Below are 11733 nucleotides of genomic sequence, written 5' to 3'. Positions count from 1 at the left end.
ATCTAAGAAAATTCTAAATTCTAATTAAAGGAAACATGGGGGTGAGAATTAAATCTAGTGGTGATGCATAGCAGGGCGCAGGGCCCAACAGAGGCTAGCCCAGAAGTTGTTTTTGTGAATCAGGAAAAAAAGATAGGGAACGTGCGTGGGCCTCAGGGGGGTGTGCATTAGTAATTTCGTGTGGGAGCCCAATGACAGATTCAATCAATTCATGCTTTCTCATTTTTCTTCAAAAAAATAAAATAATTAAAACGAAAATAATTAAAAGTATGGAAAGAGTGAAATTAGGGTTATATACGTTCCTATCTCGTTTTCTCAATCTCTGCTCAGATTACTGCGGCCGCCGGAGTGGCTACCGGAAATCGCCTCCGGCGGCGCCCTTCCGTTAAATCCTCAATCAAACACCACCTCCGATTCGCCTCTCCTCACTCATCTCTAATCTCAAATTCATTTTCAGAAACCCCACACCGATCGCTCTACATCTAAGCAAATATCTAAGCCCTAAATTGACAAAGTCGAATCGAATGGTGAACGTGGACGCTCTTAACACAAGAACCGAGGGTTATCGCTCGTGAAGCTCCAATTTATACAATGATAACAAGAATTAAACGAAACGATGCAAAATCCAACAAATACGAGTTCACTAACCTACGGAGTGGAGGCGTACTCCGGTATCTGTTGCTATGGCTTGAAGACGATAATACAGAAGGCCAGAGGGGAGACGATATTCTTCCGATTGAATGCGAAATAAACGCGAAGACAACGAAGTAATCTTTCCGGTGAGTCTTCGATTTTTTCCGTTTCTTCTCTTTGCGAATCCTTCTTCTTCTTCTGTTTCTTTTGTGATTTCTTATTTTTCTTTCTGTGAGTGCGTATATTGCTGTGGCTGAGTGATTGAGAGCTGAGAGATGATGATTGAAGGTGTGATGGAGGTTTAGCTCACTGCTTAGAGCTTCAGATGTTGAAGCTCTAAGAGTTGTTGTTTTGAGCGTATGGTGATGGTGAGGGTTGGGGAGATGAGAGAGAGGGAGTTGCAGAGAGAATTGTGGGAAGGTGAAGATTGATTGATAGGGTGGAAATGAGTGTGTGGAGTGTGTAAATGGCGTGAAGAAGAAGTGTGATAATGGTGTGTGTGTGTGAAAGTGAAGGTGAAGGATAGCTGAAGGTTATGACATGAAGAAGTATGGTGAATGATGGGAAGGTCAGGGGAGAAACTGAATCAGAATGGTGGAGGTTTGAATATATAGAGATTGAGAGGGAGAAAGAGTTAGTTAGAGAGGAGTTTGAACTGTTGGATTGGAGGGAGTTAGTTAGAGATTAAGGGTGAGATTCTGAGTTGGTTATGAGAATGGAAACTGAGTTAGAAATAGGTTGGTTAGGTTAGTTGAAATGTGTTTGGATTCTGTTATTTCTGTTATTGTTTGTTACAGGCGGTTGGAGAACTATTTGGGAGATTAGTAAGTAGCAGGTGCTGTTAGAAATAATTGTTTCTGAACTGATTTGGAAATGTGCAGTTATGGTGAGCTGAATCAGATTTTGATGTCTTGTGATGGGTTATTGTATTGGTTCTAATGTGTATGGACTAGTATGTGAAGCTGGGTATGAAAGGTTAATAGAACTTGTTGGCTGAAAGTTTCTTTTATTGTGCAGGAAGTTTCTTTTAATTGTGGTTCAGTTTATGTTGAAGCATTGTTGTGCAGACTGTGTTTTTTGTTATGAAAGTTCTGTGTTGGTATTGTGAATGATTATGCTGTTTTTCAACATGCAGGCAGCAGGTCGGTTCAAGGATCATGGGGAGAAAGGAGGTTTGGACATCGGTGATGCTCATGGGATACCAGTGAATTGTTAGTGACGAAGATGGGAGCAGGGGTATGGCTTGAAGATAACATGAAGGAAGCCAACGTTTTAGAACTTTAGGATGAGGATTAGATTCTAGTTGTGTAAATTTCCTTTTATAATGTACTTGGTCCTTGGATATGAACTGAATTCATTTTGTAAATGTGTGGACTTGGAATGTTGTAATGGAGATCTTTTTCTTCCAAATGAATGCAACTATTATTCTCTTCCTTTTCATTTTCTTTGAATTGTAATCCAAGTTTTTGGTCAAAGGTCAAAAGTCCTAAAAAGTCAACTGTTCCTATTTTGTACATTTTCCTGTAGATCTTCCATTTTCTTTGGGTGACCTTGTATTGGGACGAATCTCGTATTGACTTTGAAGCAACATATGACGAGCTTTAACTTTGAATTCAAAAATTGCATTTTCCTCCTAAATGTACAAATGAATCTTCATATATTTCTCTCAATTTGCAACTTGAACCAACATCATAAGACAAGAGCTCAAGATGATTCACTATGAACTTCGGTAACAAAGTTGACCGTCCATGGTTGACTTTGACTAAGTTGAAACTTTGTCGAATGTCTTTAACAATTGAGAGTGGTCCAATACCTTCTTCAAACAAATGAATACACACTCTTTTGGCGAAGCTTCGAACGGATAGTTTGTATTTCGAGTAATCAAATGAACCAAACTTTGAATTGGAGAATAAACTAGATGACACCCTAACAATAAGATGATCATAGAAACAACCCTGAAAATCCACCAGTCGACATAATCACAGCGAAAGGAACCTTAATCCACGATTAGTTGAAAATTCAACAGAAACAAGCCTGCACAAAGTATGAACTTCAAGCCATGTGAAACCTCAACTCTATTTACAACCTCGATCCCTTGCAAAGCTTATTGATTAATGATGCATGAATTATGTTAATGACCTAATGGATAGTATGCAGATGAATGCAAGACCTAAGCCAGATGAAAGTAAAAGGGTAGGACAAATTTGGGGTATGACAGCTGCCCCTATTTAATCGTCTTAAACCTGAAGGTGAGATTGGCGCTAGCCTTTCGAACATTCAAGGTAGAAGAAGATTAAATATCAAGACCTGAAATTTGTCCTGAAGAGAAGATGTTGTAAGTGTTACCCTTATTTTGTTTTATCTTGATATCTGCTGGGGAAAGAGAAATTTTTGTTTTTTCTGGTGGAATGATTTATGGATGTTTTGGTTGAATGGGGAAAGAGAATAATGACTTGCTGGGGATTGGGAATTGGTTTTACGGTAAGAAATTATGGATGAATGGTGGTTGTCAGGCGAGAACTGACTTCATCATAAGATATCAGACGAGGACTGAAAATGAAAGAAATGATTTGCTAGGGCGGGGACTGGACTTTGAAAAAGGGTTTGCCAAGGCGAGAATCGGACTTTGAAAAAAGTTTGCCCAGGCGGGAATTGGACTTTGAAAAAAAGTTTGCCAAGGCGAGAATTGGACTTTGAAGAAAGTTTGCCAATGCGAGAATTGGGCTTTGAAGGAAGTTTGCCAATGCGAGAATTGGGCTTTGAAGGAAGTTTGCCAAGGCGGGAATTGGGCTTGGAAAGATGACTACCAGGACGGGAACTGGATTTGGAAAAATGATTACCAGGACGGGAACTGGATTTGGAAAAATGATTACCAGGACGGGAACTGGATTTTGAAAAAGATTACCAGGACGGGAACTGGATTTTGACTTGATTTGCCAGGGCGAGAACTGGGCTTTGAAATTGTTCGAAAGTTGGAAAGTAAATGGTTCACAACACGGGGGTCGGATCTAAAATGTTTTTCCGTACGGGGGAAGGGACCACGGAGACTAGCGACGACTAGACTCGATCAAAAGACATCGGTAAACATTGGAGATTCACGAAGATGTTGATGCTGGCGAAGCATAAGAATTACATTAATCCCTCAGGCCCAAGGCGGGGTGTAACTCATCAAGAGTGGCAATCGTTCGAATTGCCACACACCAAGTATGGTTATTCAAACGGTTGAAAAATGAGATGGGTTGAATGCCCATCCTAATTCGCACTCTAATCTTCACGCAGCACGCGGGAAATAACCTCGGAGACAACGATTCTGACAAAGAAAGACATTGTGTCTGATCCACACTGGAGAGAGAAGATGACACTTCTTCTGAGGGTATATGTGTTACTTCGTACCTTTTGGGCACACACAAACTGGCTTATGCATTGATGTATGTTTGAATTTTTGTATGGCGTAATGATCCACCTTAATGGAAATGCTACGCTTTTGAAGATGCAATGTTATATGCAATGGATTCTATATGCAAAGTGCCAAATAAAGGCGTTAGCATGATTATTGGGGTCCGTTGCTTGTGGTCTTGAGCTATCAATATGAATCGGTGTTGGAAAACCTACAGTACCAAAGATTATTGGCAACTACCTTGAGGGTTGGAATGTAGCTCTGTTGGGGAGGAAGTGACTTCATCTGACTTTCCCTACATCTTGAATTGCTTGGGGATGGTGAGCTTGAGGAGATTCCCTCGATTCACCATGTTGAGGATGAGAACTTCAGAAGAGGAGACCAGGTCGGGGGAATGGGACAACTCCCATGAGAAATAAACTCATGTGCTTGGGGAGAGGCCAAAGTTCCAGGAGAGATAAACTCCTATAATCATGGAGAGACAATAAAACTCAGAAGATTGTGCCCTAAGCTTCGTGCACTACAAAGGAATTTGCCTCAAGGGATCCTTGGAGAGATTTGTCGAATCTCGACGTATCTGCCCCAGATTGGTTGAACTCAAGAGAGATTCCTCAACTTGATTGCCCCAGATTGACCAACGGTGAATGGATGCCTCAGTCGACAGAGTCTTCACACAACTTGCCCCTCGGAGTGACCAACCTGTGAAGTGAATGGCTCATGGAATCGATCAACTTTTTCTGCAGTTGTTCATTGTTTGGTCTTCCTTGATGTCAAGTATTTATTCACAAGTAAAAGATATTTGTTTTGAAGATGATAATCCTAATGCGATGCTTATGCTAGCTTCGAGATCAAAGTTATTAAAACAAAGTTGTGACATTCAGTGTTTGAATTATTTGTCATATCGATATCAACACAAATGGTAAGCAAACATCTAGGAGTCAGTTTTACACAACTTGCTTTTGAAATAAACCCTGCTTCAATTAGGTCTTTTTAAGGGTTGTAACGTGGTCTGGTTCACGGTTTCAGAAAGAAAGGATTTTAAGGCTCAAAGTCTGACCTAACCCACCCATTCTTCGTGATGTTCTCCAGTCCTAAGTTCAACATAACCTGATACGAGCGCCCATCCTTCAAGAGGAGTTTGAGATGATTGAGGAATCAATGAAGTCTTCTCGGACATGGCAGTCACTCACTTTCTTTTTGGTGCCTGATCACACGACATTGTTCCTTTGATGAGGATCTTTATGTTGTAATCCTCGTTTTTCGTTTCTGCTTTGCATTTCCTTTTTTGTTTCCCTAACTTTTGCCTGGACAAATTCTTTTGAATTTTATTTTGGAGTCCAGCGGGATGCCCTAATTTTTGCCTAAGTCACTTGTTTTCAAGTTGTTGACTTAGCGGGCTTTCTTTCTTTCTTTTTTTTTTTTTTGAACAAGTCGTGTGATCCTGAATTTTTGATTTGCGGGAGGTGATTGTGACTGCCTCATTCTTTGGTTGATGAGGGGTTACCATTGTGGTATTCACTTTCCTCAACCTTTTGAAGGATAACCATTATCGTATCCTTAGATGCATACTCCTAATGAATTTTGAATGCTCGATCAGATTAATTGAACGCTACCCTGCCCCTGGGTTAAATGTGAGGGTTTTTTCTTTGGTATAGAAAATAAACTCCTACTTCAAGGCTCAAAGGGGTTAACGAGGGTCTATCTCCCTTATATCTCCTGTGTTTGGGGATTTGAAACAATGCCTGTACATCCTCAGCGGGGTTTTATTCAAAAGCACATGATTAAAGATTTTTGCATTTTATTCTTCATCATTCTCCTTTTGATATTTTTTGCTTAAACCAGAGTTTGATATCGATAGACAGAAATATGTGAGTGAACACGAATGGATTGATTCGAAACTAGCATATGCAATGTATTTTTATTTTCATTAAAAACAAACAGGTTTTACATGGAAGAAACATTTAACAAAACAAGGAAAATTACAAATGAAAATGCAGAAATGAATTGATGATTGCCATAATAGAGGAGGCTTGACTCCGTCTGGACTTATTGATCTTGGATACCTTCCGCAGTTCCTTCCAAACACTTCAGATTACTTCAAAAGAAAACTCCAACAAAGTCACCCAAGAGTTGTAAATTTTGTGTTACTTTAGGGATTCGAGCAATGCGAGCGATGCACTGCTCAAGATAAGAGTACGTCTTGCTTATCCCTCGTGCGGGAGCCCCAAGCATAGATGTTGGAGAAAGTATTTTCCATCAAACATGGAAGAACCTTGCAAGTTCATCAAACTTAGAAAAGCTATCTTTTGTAAGGAAAGCTCGAAACACCAACTGAAACACCAACCCTCAGGGATACAACTGAGCATAAGAACCTTGAGAAGGAGAGGTGCTTTTATTATTATCATATCAATGAGTTTAAACAGGGAATTTTTCGAAATTTGAGACTTTCTGAAATCTGAGCTTTCATTCGGGCAAGGGAATTCCATTCACCCACATGTTTCCTCCTTGAAGGGTTATATACCTCTCGTCGATCAACTGTTGTACTTTGGCTTTGAAAGCGTTGCAGTCCTCAGTTGAGTGCCCTGCTGATCCAGCGTGATACCCACATTGCACATTAGGGTCATACCCAGGTGGAAACGGCTGTGGTGGAGGCTTCAGAGATTTGGGAGTCACCAACAAGCTTTGAACTAGATATGGCAGAAGTTTACTGTATGTCATAGGAATCTGGTCCAACGGAGTATTTCTTCGTTCCAAATTATTTCTAGGTTGGCGTTGATTCAGATGAACTTGTTGATGTGGAGCACATTGCTTTTGTGGCAGATACTGAATTGGTCGTTGTTGGACCATTTGGGGTTGTTGATTGATAGTGGTGGCAAAGACTTGTGGAATATACTGACTAGGAGAAACTCGGACCATCTGATAGTTAGGAACTTGAACTTGAGGATAAACATGGATTTCCTCTTCCTCAATCGCAGAAACTGTATTTGTTTCACTTTTCTCTTCTTCCGTGAGTTCGGAAACATTAGCAATATCCTGGATTTTACCCATCTTTAAGGCGTTTTCAATTCGTTCTCCTACGACAACCAAATTTGAAAATTCAGAGGAAGCACATCCAACCATCATGTTCAAATAAGGATCTTTCAAGGTATTCATGAACATGTCTACAAGCTCTCGTTCCAACAGAGGAGGTTGGACTCTGGAAGCTAATTCTCTCCATCTTTGTGCATACTCTTTGAAAGACTCATCAACCTTTTGAGTTGAACTTTGGAGTTGTAGTCTAGTAGGAGCCATGTCACTATTATACTTGTAATGCTTTAGAAAAGCCTCTGCTAGTTCATCCCATGTGCGGACATGGGTTCGTTCAAGTCGTGTATACCATTCAAGGGATGCCCCACTGAGGCTATCCTGAAAGAAGTGCATTAGAAGCTTGTCATTTTCTGCATACGGTGCCATCTTGTTGCAGAATGCCTTGATGTGACTCATCGGACAAGTAATACCCTTGTATTTCTCAAAACTGGGGACTTTGAACTTAGCAGGAATCTTGATATCAGGCACTAGGCACAAATCAATAGCATTTAAACCGGAGGAGCTTCGACCTTCTAAAGCTTTCAATCTTTCTTCCAGGAGATGGAATTTTCTCTCATTTTCCTCGATTGGGAATTTGAAAGCTTCAAATTCAGAATCGTTCTCATGATGTGAATCCTCCTTATTAGGAATTTCCACGAGCACCGATTTTGACCCCCCATTAGCAACAGTGGTCGGAGTACCATTAGCCAACTTAGCAACACTTTGTCTTAGCTCCTCTTGCCCCTGAATAACAACATGGAGAGTCTCCAAGAGTTGGGTCATCCTTTCCCCCATAGTATCCATGTCCTTACGGAGTTCAACCTGATTTTGTTCAAGACGGTCCATGATTCTCTTCTGATTAATCCTTGTATGATATAGATGTAGGGAAGTCAGTTTCGTTGATGAAGCAGAAATCTGGATTGAAAGAGGACCCCAATAAGCTTCTGATAGAACTATGAGATGCATGATAATATGAATGCAATGTTTCATTTATGAGAGATCCTAAAGTCTTTTCACACACTTTCATTCTTCTTTTTTTTGGAATTAAAGCTTCCTTTTTTTGTATAGAATATCTTTTCTTTCTTTTTTTTGCTTTTCTATTTCCTTTTCTTTTCTCTTTTTTTGGAAATAGACTTTAGGATCTTTCATAAATAGAGTGGACAAAGCAATGATGTTATGCAATGCAAAAGCATGGGATCCACGGTCCATATAATCTTAGTAACCACTGTACAATCTTCTGAATAACTGATACAGGTCAAATGTCACAGGATCAAAGGTCCGACACCCTTTTGAATACTAGGAAAACCAATAGTCACCAACAGAACAGAATAGTCACCAACGGTACCTGTCATGTATATCCCACCCCACTCACAGGTGAATCTAGGTCAAGGTAGGTCAATGGCTTCCAGCGTTATCAGTTCTCCTGAAACACCATCATTGTCGCAAATACATGCCAACAACAGTATCTCATTTGAACCTCGACTGGTCGTGGGTCTCATGATCGCAATCAACAGAACCTGACATTCTGTTGGCGTCATGACTATCCACTCTATCCTAGGTATCCTATGTGTCACTCTGGCCTGGGTATTGGGCCTTTTACCTCATAGAACATCCCACCCAACCTGCAAAACAGAACAGAAGACCCCAAGGAACACAAAATATAATCCATATGCATGATGTGCAAGCAGAAATAAACATGATATGCAAACAGAAAATAAACAGGACATGCGAAACATAATAAAAAAAAATAAAGGCACGTATAGAGAAAACATAGCACACCCAGTAAATAAACAAACAAACGGATAGGTTAGGATCGACTCACTAAGGATGGACCAGCAACAGGTCTAGCAACATCCCCAACAGAGTCGCCAGCTGTCGCACGCTCGCGAAAAATGAACAGAGTCGCCACCAATATATTTATCCCATAAGGGAAAGGAATATCAGACAACCTGGCAAAGGAAGGAACAGGGTCTTGCGACCAGAGAATCTAGGTGCGGGAGTCGGTTACGCAAGGGGAAGGTATTAGCACCCCTCACGCCCATCGTACTCGATGGTATCCACCTATGTCTGTTTCTATCTAAAGGGTGTATACTATGTCTATGTCTAAATGCGAAATGAATGCAAAATGTAGGGAAAATAAAGAATTGTACTCGCACGGGCCCTACCCCGCTGCCTACGTATCCTTTTCAGGAATCAGAGTTACCGTAGCTCGGCTAAAGATTTTCTGTTTGTTTTTGTGTTTTTTAGTTGGGCGGAGTCAACGTTCACGTTCTTGCATAAGGGACGACCTACGATGCGTACGAACGGAAATGACATTGCCCTTAGGTGCCAACGAGGCAAAAGGAAAAGAAATGATTGGTTTGTGTCTTTTAGGATAGATGAGTGATGAACAGTTCCCAATACCGGGCCACTCACCACTTTCTCTACTTTGTTTTGAATTTGAACCATTTTTAGGTGTTTTAAGTGTTTTTGGTTGTGTATTTTTTAAGGGAAATTACTCTGCGATTCGAATCACATAAAAATGTATAATGATCGAGAAGCAGATTAGGGAATGAATCCCACTCACTTCCATCCCATTATGTAATGTTCGAGAAACAGATTAGGGAATGAATCCCACTCATTTCTCTCCCATTAATTAATGTTTGAGAAACAGATTAGGGAATGAATCCCACTCATTTCTCTCCCATTAAGTAGTAACCGAGAAACAGATTAGGGAATGAATCCCACTCATTTCTATGCCACTAAGTGATTGAAAAACAGATTAGGGAATGAATCCCACTCATTTATCTATCACTTTCTTAATGTGATTCGCATCTTCCTTTTATTAAGTATTTTAAGAGTTGAGAAAAGAAAAACAATGCAACAGGGAGCTAATTCTAAATTCTAGTCTAAGTTGTTTATACAAGTCTAAATCCTAATGTTAACATACTAATGGTATTAACAAGGTAGGCCTAAAATGAGGCCAAAGATACAAGTAACAAAATCACACAAGCATCATACAAAAATAACATGGAACTAACACAAAAACAATTCAAGCACCAATGCAAAATTAAACTAAAAAACTACTATTTTTAATGACATTTTTATGAGAGAAATCGAAATACAAGTCAAGTAAAAAGACTAAAAAAAACAATAGCCTAAAACTAATATTTTTATGAACATTTTTTATGTCGAAATTAGTATTAAAGTCTAAAAATGATAGTAGAAAATTGATATTTTTATGGCCTATGAAAAATGGAAAAATCTAAGAAAATTCTAAATTCTAATTAAAGGAAACAGGGGGGTGAGAATTAAATCTAGTGGTGATGCATAGCAGGGCGCAGGGCCCAACAGAGGCTAGCCCAGAAGTTGTTTTTGTGAATCAGGAAAAAAAGATAGGGAACGTGCGTGGGCCTCAGGGGGGTGTGCATTAGCAATTTCGTGTGGGAGCCCAATGACAGATTCAATCAATTCATGCTTTCTCATTTTTCTTCAAAAAAATAAAATAATTAAAACGAAAATAATTAAAAGTATGGAAAGAGTGAAATTAGGGTTATATACGTTCCTATCTCGTTTTCTCAATCTCTGCTCAGATTACTGCGGCCGCCGGAGTGGCTACCGGAAATCGCCTCCGGCGGCGCCCTTCCGTTAAATCCTCAATCAAACACCACCTCCGATTCGCCTCTCCTCACTCATCTCTAATCTCAAATTCATTTTCAGAAACCCCACACCAATCGCTCTACATCTAAGCAAATATCTAAGCCCTAAATTGACAAAGTCGAATCGGATGCTCTTAACGCAAGAACCGAGGGTTATCGCTCGTGAAGCTCCAATTTATACAGTGATAACAAGAACTAAACGAAACGATGCAAAATCCAACAAATACGAGTTCACTAACCTACGGAGTGGAGGCGTACTCCGGTATCTGTTGCTATGGCTTGAAGACGATAATACAGAAGGCCAGAGGGGAGACGATATTCTTCCGATTGAATGCGAAATAAACGCGAAGACAACGAAGTAATCTTTCCGATGAGTCTTCGAGTTTTTCCCTTTCTTCTCTTTGCGAATCCTTCTTCTTCTTCTGTTTCTTCTGTGATTTCTTATTTTTCTTTCTGTGAGTGCGTATATTGCTGTGGCTGAGTGATTGAGAGCTGAGAGATGATGATTGAAGGTGTGATGGAGGTTTAGCTCACTGCTTAGAGCTTCAGATGTTGAAGCTCTAAGAGTTGTTGTTTTGAGCGTATGGTGATGGTGAGGGTTGGGGAGATGAGAGAGAGGGAGTTGCAGAGAGAATTGTGGGAAGGTGAAGATTGATTGATAGGGTGGAAATGAGTGTGTGGAGTGTGTAAATGGCGTGAAGAAGAAGTGTGATAATGGTGTGTGTGTGAAAGTGAAGGTGAAGGATAGCTGAAGGTTATGAGATGAAGAAGTATGGTGAATGATGGGAAGGTCAGGGGAGAAACTGAATCAGAATGGTGGAGGTTTGAATATATAGAGATTGAGAGGGAGAAAGAGTTAGTTAGAGAGGAGTTTGAACTGTTGGATTGGAGGGAGTTAGTTAGAGATTAAGGGTGAGATTCTGAGTTGGTTATGAGAATGGAAACTGAGTTAGAAATAGGTTGGTTAGGTTAGTTGAAATGTGTTTGGATTCTGTTATT

General features: G+C 40.1%; 1 long non-coding RNA gene across 1 annotated transcript; it reads left to right on the top strand.

Moving 5' to 3' along the window:
- Positions 1-385: 385 nt before the first annotated feature.
- LOC131611566 (uncharacterized) lies at positions 386-2066 on the top strand. Its single transcript, XR_009286998.1, has 2 exons — positions 386-779; positions 1769-2066. It is a non-coding gene; the product is annotated as an uncharacterized LOC131611566 (long non-coding RNA).
- The last annotated feature ends 9667 nt before the right edge of the window (positions 2067-11733 follow it).

Source organism: Vicia villosa, linkage group LG6 (assembly GCF_029867415.1).
Source record: "Vicia villosa cultivar HV-30 ecotype Madison, WI linkage group LG6, Vvil1.0, whole genome shotgun sequence".
NCBI classification, from domain to species: Eukaryota; Viridiplantae; Streptophyta; class Magnoliopsida; order Fabales; family Fabaceae; genus Vicia; species Vicia villosa.
The sequence above is the reverse complement of the archived record's forward strand: the minus strand, read 5'-3'. Positions and strand labels throughout refer to the sequence as shown.